This window comes from Oncorhynchus nerka, linkage group LG20 (genome assembly GCF_034236695.1).
Source record: "Oncorhynchus nerka isolate Pitt River linkage group LG20, Oner_Uvic_2.0, whole genome shotgun sequence".
Taxonomy (NCBI): Eukaryota; Metazoa; Chordata; class Actinopteri; order Salmoniformes; family Salmonidae; genus Oncorhynchus; species Oncorhynchus nerka.
In genome coordinates this window covers 88,866,758-88,875,294 of record NC_088415.1, presented here as the reverse complement: position 1 = coordinate 88,875,294, position 8,537 = coordinate 88,866,758, and the positions used below count along the sequence as shown (strand labels likewise).

The window sequence follows — 8,537 nt, the reverse complement described above, 5'->3', positions numbered from 1 at the left end:
TGCATTCGGAAAGTTTTCAGGCCCCTTACTTTTTCCACATTTTGTTACGTTACAGACTTATACTAAAATGGATGAAATAAAATAAAATCTATCTACACACAATACCCCATAATGACAAAGCGATAACATATCGTTTTTATTAATAAAACAAATATTTTAAAAATACCTCATAATTCCCGACTTCTCAAGCCTTATTGCTTAATTAATGGACTAAGTAATTTCTGATTTTCAATAGGTTCGGAGATTGAGAAATGCCCTACCCAGCCAAAGTCAGCCACACCCTTAGTATTCCAATCATCAGGTTACTGTAGTGTAGTGGTTATCACGTTCGCCTCACAAGCGAAAGGTCCACGGTTCGAGACCGTGTGGAAACACTTTTTAACAAATTGGACAGTCAGCTAAATTAATGGACCAAGTCATTTCTGATTTTCAATAGTTTCGGAGATTGAGAAATGCCCCACCCAGCCAAAGTCAGCCACACCCTTAGTATTCCACTCATCAGGTTTCTGTAGTGTAGTGGTACTCACTTTGGGATATTATGTGAGGTAGACTTGTGGGCATTCCTAATATTTTCCACGAGTTCCTCTTTTTGTATTGTAGTTTCAGTAGTGTAGTGGTTATCACGTTCGCCTCACACGCGAAAGGTCATAGTCAATATTTCCCAATGCCCAGAGGCTAGCATTTGGTTTGAAACAGTTGTGGTTTATCTAAACCTTGCTGTCTACCTCTCCGACCTGTGGATCAATGTTGCCGTTTTTTTGGGGACCTCCACCGTGCGATCTGTATGAATGTGAACAGACTGACAGCTTCTCTGAGCCAGGCAAATGCATTTATCAGGGTCATTGTAATGGATATATCCAAAGAAATGGCAATATAATCCAAGGTAAAACAAACAAAAATGTAGATTGACTTCTGTCATTTCAGCTGCTTGATGTGATTGTGTGATAGATTTAGTTGGCTGGCTAGCAAAGGAAAAGAAGCTAGCCTGCATAGGTACAGTGCATTCGGAACGTTTTCAGGCCCCTTACTTTTTCCACATTTTGTTACGTTACAGCCTTATACTAAAATGGATGAAATAAAATAAAATCTATCTACACACAATACCCCATAATGACAAAACGATAACATATCGTTTTTATGAATAAAACAAATCTTTTAAAAATACCTCATAATTCCCGGCTTCTCAAGCCTTATTGCTTAATTAATGGAGTAAGTAATTTCAGATTTTCAATAGGTTCTGAGAGCGATAAATGTCCCACCCCGCCAAAGTCAGCCACACCCTTAGCGTTTCACTCATTAGGTTTCCATAGTGCAGTGGTTATCACGTTCGCCTCACACGCGAAAGGTCCCCGTTTCGAAACCGGGCGGAAACACATTTGAACAAATTGGACAGTAAGCCTATTCACTTAGGGCTCTGTCGCAATTTCAGAATTCATGCTTTTCCTTCGCACTTCTCAGTATTTGGTATTCAGACTTACGTTTTTTAGTCGCGTAACGCACTCTGCATGTGTGGCTAGCTTGGGCGCTCTGAATACATTCCTGCTACGTGTGGTCTGAGGTCCATAATGATTGAAGTAGTTTATCATGCCAGGGTAAGCCGACAAGAAACACAGCCCTTATTTTAAGTGTTTTTAAAATCCCCTGTGGGGAACATGAAGGGTGGAAAAATGATTGGAACCATTTTCCTGTTTGACCGCTAGTTTTTAATGGGTATTATGGCTCTTTCTGTGGTACTCAATTTGGGATATTATGTGAGGTAGACTTGTGGGCATTCCTAATATTTTCCACGACTTCCTCTTTTTGTATTGTAGTTTCAGTAGTGTAGTGGTTATCACGTTCGCCTCACACGCGAAAGGTCATATTCAGTATTTCCCAATGCCCAGAGGCTAGCATTTACATTACATTTACATTTAAGTCATTTAGCAGACGCTCTTATCCAGAGCGACTTACAAATTGCATTTGGTTTGAAACAGTTGTGGTTTATATAAACCTTGCTGTCTACCTCTCCGACCTGTGGATCAATGTTGCCGTTTTTTGGGGGACCTCCACCGTGCGATCTGTATGAATGTGAACAGACTGAAAGCTTCTCTGAGCCAGGCAAATTCATTTATCAGGGTCATTGTAATGGATATATCCAAAGAAATGGCAATATAATCCAAGGTAAAACAAACAAAAATGTAGATCGTTTTCTGTCATTTCAGCTGCTTGATGTGATTGTGTGATAGATTTAGTTGGCTGGCTAGCAAAGGAAAAGAAGCTAGCCTGCATAGGTACAGTGCATTCGGAACGTTTTCAGGCCCCTTACTTTTTCCACATTTTGTTACGTTACAGCCTTATACTAAAATGGATGAAATAAAATAAAATCTATCTACACACAATACCCCATAATGACAAAACGATAACATATCGTTTTTATGAATAAAACAAATCTTTTAAAAATACCTCATAATTCCCGGCTTCTCAAGCCTTATTGCTTAATTAATGGACTAAGTAATTTCAGATTTTCAATAGGTTCTGAGAGCGATAAATGTCCCACCCCGCCAAAGTCAGCCACACCCTTAGTGTTTCACTCATTAGGTTTCCATAGTGCAGTGGTTATCACGTTCGCCTCACACGCGAAAGGTCCCCGGTTCGAAACCGGGCGGAAACACATTTGAACAAATTGGACAGTAAGCCTATTCACTTTGGGCTCGGTCCCAATTTCGGAATTCATGCTTTTCCTTCGCACTTCTCAGCATTTGGTATTCAGACTTACCTTTTTTAGTCGCGTAACGCACTCTGCATGTGTGGCTAGCTTGGGCGCTCTGAATACATTCCTGCTACGTGTGGTCTGAGGTCCATAATGATTGAAGTAGTTTATCATGCCAGGGTAAGCTGACAAGAAACACAGCCCTTATTTTAAGTGTTTTTAAAATCCCCTGTGGGGAACATGAAGGGTGGAAAAATGATTGATACCATTTTCCTGTTTGACCGCTAGTTTTTAATGGGTATTATGGCTCTTTCTGTGGTACTCACTTTGGGATATTATGTGAGGTAGACTTGTGGGCATTCCTAATATTTTCCACGACTTCCTCTTTTTGTATTGTAGTTTCAGTAGTGTAGTGGTTATCACGTTCGCCTCACACGCGAAAGGTCCCCGGTTCGAGACCTGGTGGAAACAAATTGGACAGTCAGCCTAATCACTTAGGGCTCGGTCCCAATTTCGGAATTCATGCTTTTGCTTCGCACTTCTCAGTATTTGGTATTCAGACTTACCTTTTTTGTCGCGTAACGCACTCTGCATGTGTGGCTAGCTTGTGCGCTCTGAATATATTCCTGCTACGTGTGGTCTGAGGTCCATAATGATTCAAATAGTTTACCACTCCAGGGTAAGCCGACAAGAAACACAGCCCTTATTTTAAGTGTTTTTAAAATCCCCTGTGGGGAACATGAAGGGTGGGGAAATGTTTGGAACCATTTTCCTGTTTGACCGCTAGTTTTTAATGGGTATTATGGCTCTTTCTGTGGTACTCACTTTGGGATATTACATACCTTAAGGGAAGATTTCGGCAGTACCTGTTCGGTTAGTGAGAAAGTCCATATTGCAAATGTACGGTCCCTTACTAGACGTCCGTAATCGTTTGTAAAATTCGCGGACGGCGTCGGGCCGAGCGGCAGGGCCGGACCTACCAGGAAGTCATCAAATAAACTTTGTCGGACATTCGGTTTCCGTTTTACAAAAATAATAAGATTTAGGTCATTTTTCCGCTGTCCCGGAAATTCCCACAAGAGGGCATAAGCAATCATATTGGTATTGGACAAAACATCACGATTCACGACGGGGCCTTATCTCGAAAACTGAAAATATTTAGAAGCCGAAACTCGGTGAGCTTAGGGGCGGCATAATGGGCAGTTGGCCCCGAACAAGATGGCGTCTAGGCCTCAACCGTTTTTGAGTTATGGCCATTCATCTGGGATTAAAGGTCCAAAATGAAAATAGAGAAATTATTTTTCCACTTCACGTCAAAGTCAAGGAGCCTCCGGTGTCAATAAAAAAAGAACCAGCCATTTATCTATCGTCATTTAAGAGAAATCGTACAACGACACCTTGGTGATGTTCACGGATAGGTGTTTTTTTTTTCAACGGTTACAGATCCAGTTGCAGGGTGTTCTTACGAATCTTTTTAAAGTGTGCTGCAGAGCTCTGCGAGATTTCTGTGATTTTCTATGATTTTCTGAAATAACACACACTCACTAAACCCTCCGTAAATAACTCAGTTCTTAACGTAAAGACTTCAAACTCAGGATTCTGTAAAGGCATACCCAAATCATGATATGAGTTTATTTATAGCTTCCTGTGCCAACCGGAAGTGCCTTAAATGGTGTCACAGTGGCAGTTTCCAAGGGTTAAAAAGGTCAGATCTTTTCAAAACTTCATATGTGTGATTAGGCAACCCCCATAAACTGTACGTCAGTCATTTCTCCCAACAGATGTCAAAGAAAAGCTCTCTCTCACACACACACACACACACACAGAAACACACACACAGCAAGGATGGAGTGACAAAGTGCGGTGCTTAAAGACACACAAAGCCTAAAAAGTGGGTTTGGTGTCAATTGGTATCAGTTTGGTGTCAGAATGACATCTAATTGACTGATGGACACTGACTTGCTAGTTGACTTTTGTAAATTAGCAATATGTTTAAACGGAGAGGGACCATCACCAAAATGGCATTCTGAAATCAACACAAAAAATGGCATCACCATAGTCTCCAGACTGTGCCGAGTTCAACGAGACGCCCCGCTTGACCGTAGCTCGCTCTGAGTGCAGTGACCTTGAAAAAAAGCAGAACCAAAATGAAGCCTGGCCCTCAATGTCATTTGCTTTTGGGTGACAGTGAGAGAACCGTTAGGGTGAGAAGCACAATTCGACCTCAGGTACGTTCCTAAGGTCCTCCCGATCCCTCTAACCTTGACCGTGTAGCATTAACCCTTAATAGTTAAAAAGGTGTTTACTTCAAAGAGTTTGCATTGACTTCTCTCCCATAGGAATACATTGCCTGCACCTCTAAATTCAACCTGAAGCCTATGTGGGTTATGAATGCCGTATTATCCTGTCTTCATGACAGTCCATCAGACCACTATGAGGTCTACCTGTGCCAATTCTAAGCTTCCTGAAGCAATCGGAAGTGGTTAAAATCACCTTAAAAGTGTTTTTCCATACACTGCCTGCAGTTTGATAGACATAGTGCTTTGAACCCTGTGTAGATCAGTCAATTCTTAACTTAAAGACTTAAAACTCAGGATTCTGTAAAAGCATACCCCAATGAGGATATGTGTTGACTTATAGCTTCCTGTGCCAACCGGAAGTGCCATAATTGGTGTCTCAGGGGCTGTTTCTAAGGTTTAAAAAAGTCAGATCTGTCCAAAACTTCATATGTGTGATTAGGCAACCCCCATGAACTGTAAATCAATCATTTTTCCCATAAAATTTCAAAGGAAAACTAAATCACACAGACACACAACTTGTAAGGAGGGACGTATTGGGGTGCGTAGAGACTGACAGTGCCTGCAATAGTTAGCTTTGTTCGAGCTAAAAAAGAACCGTCAGACCTAGAGTTCCGAAACTTTAGAAACCTGTTCTAGACCTCAGGTCGATAGTGCGTGGTGAGTTAGGTGGCTCTAGAACGTTCTCGGACCGAGAAACAGCCTCGTACATTTGCAATGACTTCAATTCATTTTGACCATTACGAAAATGGCGACATTTAGAAAAGTCTCAGAGACACAAGACTAGGTGCATTGAAACCGGCTCGGCCCATAGAGACGGACCCCAACGTTTTGTCCGATAGCTCATTCAAGGACCCCATAGCAAGGCATGGAAAAAGTGGATTTTCAGCACCAATTAGGGTTTTACTCGGGCACCGAAGGACCTATCGAGCCGAAACTCGGGATTCGGGGTCGCCTCACATAGGCCTTCACACAATGTCCGACCTGGACCCGCAGCTAGAACGTAACTATGTGTTTTACGTTTTTATTATGTTTTAAACTAAAGGTGCTGTGAATTATGGGCCTGCTCTGACATATGTGATAGTTGGAAAAAGTGGGTTTGGTGTCAAAATGACATCTAATTGACTGATGGACACTGATTTGCTAGTTGACTTTTGTACATTTGCAATATGTTTAAACGGAGAGGGATCATCACCAAAATGGCATTCTGAAATCAACACAAAAAATGGCATCACCATAGTCTCTAGACTATGCCGAGTTCAACGAGATGCCCCGCTTGACCGTAGCTCGCTCTGAGTGCAGTGACCTTGAAAAAAAGCAGAACCAAAATGAGGCCTGGCCTTCAATGTCATTTGCTTTTGGGTGACAGTGAGAGAACCGTTAGGGTGAGAAGCACAATTCGACCTCAGGTACGTTCCTAAGGTCCTCCCGATCCGTGCAAGCCTAACGTTGACCGTGTGGCATTAACCCTTAATAGATAAAAGAAGGTGTTTACTTCAAAGAGTTTGCATTGACTTCTCTCCCCATAGGAATACATTGCCTGCACCCCTAAATTCAACCTGAAGCCTATGTGGGTTATGAATGTCGTATGAACCTGTCTTCGATGACAGTCCATCAGGCCACTACGAGGTCTACCTGTGTTGATTCTGAGCTTCCTGGACCAACCGGAAGTGGTTAAAATCACCCTAAAAGTGTTTTTCCATACCCTGCCTGCAGTTTGATAGACATAGTGCATTAAACCCTGTGTAAATCAGTCAATTCTTAACGTAAGGACTTAAAACTCAGGATTCTGTAAAAGCATACCCCAGTGAGGATATGTGTTGACTTATAGCTTCCTGTGCCAACCGGAAGTGCCATAATTGGTGTCTCTTGAGCTGTTTCGAGGGGTTAAAGTCAGATCTTTCCAAAACTTCATATTTTTATTTTATTTAATTTTTTTATTTCACCTTTATTTAACCAGGTAGGCTAGTTGAGAACAAGTTCTCATTTGCAACTGCGACCTGGCCAAGATAAAGCATAGCAGTGTGAACAGACAACACAGAGTTACACATGGAGTAAACAATTAACAAGTCAATAACACAGTAAAAAAAAAAAAAAAAAAAAAAAAAAAATGGGCAGTCTATATACAATGTGTGCAAAAGGCATGAGGAGGTAGGCGAATAATACAATTTTGCAGATTAACACTGGGGTGATAAATGATCAGATGGTCATGTACAGGTAGAGATATTGGTGTGCAAAAGAGCAGAAAAGTAAATAATTTTTTTTTTAAAAACAGTATAAAAACAGTATGGGGATGAGGTAGGTGAAAATGGGTGGGCTATTTACCAATAGACTATGTACAGCTGCAGCGATCGGTTAGCTGCTCGGATAGCTGATGTTTGAAGTTGGTGAGGGAGATAAAAGTCTCCAACTTCAGCAATTTTTGCAGTCTGTTCCAGTCACAGGCAGCAGAGTACTGGAACGAAGGCGGCCAAATGAGGTGTTGGCTTTAGGGATGATCAGTGAGATACACCTGCTGGAGCGTGTGCTACGGATGGGTGTTGCCATCGTGACCAGTGAACTGAGATAAGGCGGAGCTTTACCTAGCATGGACTTGTAGATGACCTGGAGCCAGTGGGTCTGGCGACGAATATGTGAGGGCCAGCCGACTAGAGCATACAAGTCGCAGTGGTGGGTGGTATAAGGTGCTTTGGTGACAAAACGGATGGCACTATGATAGACTGCATCCAGTTTGCTGAGTAGAGTGTTGGAAGCCATTTTGTAGATGACATCGCCGAAATCGAGGATCGGTAGGATAGTCAGTTTTACTAGGGTAAGCTTGGCGGCGTGAGTGAAGGAGGCTTTGTTGCGGAATAGAAAGCCGACTCTTGATTTGATTTTCGATTGGAGATGTTTGATGTGAGTCTGGAAGGAGAGTTTGCAGTCTAGCCAGACACCTAGGTACTTATAGATGTCCACATATTCAAGGTCGGAACCATCCAGGGTGGTGATGCTAGTCGGGCATATGTGATTAGGCAACCCCCATGAACTGTAAATCAGTCATTTTTCCCATAAAATTTCAAAGGAAAACTAAATCACACACAGCTTGGAAGGAGGGACCCATTGGGGTGCGTAGAGACATACACTGCCTGCATTAGTTAACCTTGTTGGAACTTTTAAAGAACCGTCAGACCTAGAGTTCCGAAACTTTAGAATCCTGTTCTAGACCTCAGGTCGATAGTGCGTGGTGAGTTACGTGGCTCTAGACGGTTCTCGGACCGAGAAACAGCTTCGTACATTTGCAATGACTTCAATTCATTTTGACCATTACGAAAATGGCGACATTTAGAAATGTCTCAGACACACAAGACTAGGTGCATTGCGACCGTCTCGGCAGACCCCAACGTTTCGGTCCGATAGCTCATTCAAGGACCCCGTAGCAAGTCATAGAAAAAAGTTGATTTTCAGCACCAATTAGGGTTTTGCTCGGACACCAAATGACCGATCGAGCCGAAACTTGGGATTCGGGGGTCGCCTCAGCTAGGCCTACACGTAACATAAGAAATGGACCC

General features: G+C 42.3%; 4 non-coding genes across 4 annotated transcripts; all 4 read left to right on the top strand.

Annotated features, from left to right (window-relative positions):
* The first annotated feature begins 301 nt into the window (after window positions 1-301).
* On the top strand, window positions 302-374 carry trnav-cac (transfer RNA valine (anticodon CAC)). Its single transcript has one exon. It is a non-coding gene; the product is annotated as a tRNA-Val (tRNA).
* A 926-nt stretch (window positions 375-1,300) lies between these two features.
* Window positions 1,301-1,373, top strand: trnav-cac (transfer RNA valine (anticodon CAC)). Its single transcript has one exon. It is a non-coding gene; the product is annotated as a tRNA-Val (tRNA).
* A 1,204-nt stretch (window positions 1,374-2,577) lies between these two features.
* Window positions 2,578-2,650, top strand: trnav-cac (transfer RNA valine (anticodon CAC)). The gene has a single exon. It is a non-coding gene; the product is annotated as a tRNA-Val (tRNA).
* Window positions 2,651-3,087: 437 nt separating this feature from the next.
* trnav-cac (transfer RNA valine (anticodon CAC)) lies at window positions 3,088-3,160 on the top strand. Its single transcript has one exon. It is a non-coding gene; the product is annotated as a tRNA-Val (tRNA).
* Window positions 3,161-8,537: the final 5,377 nt, after the last annotated feature.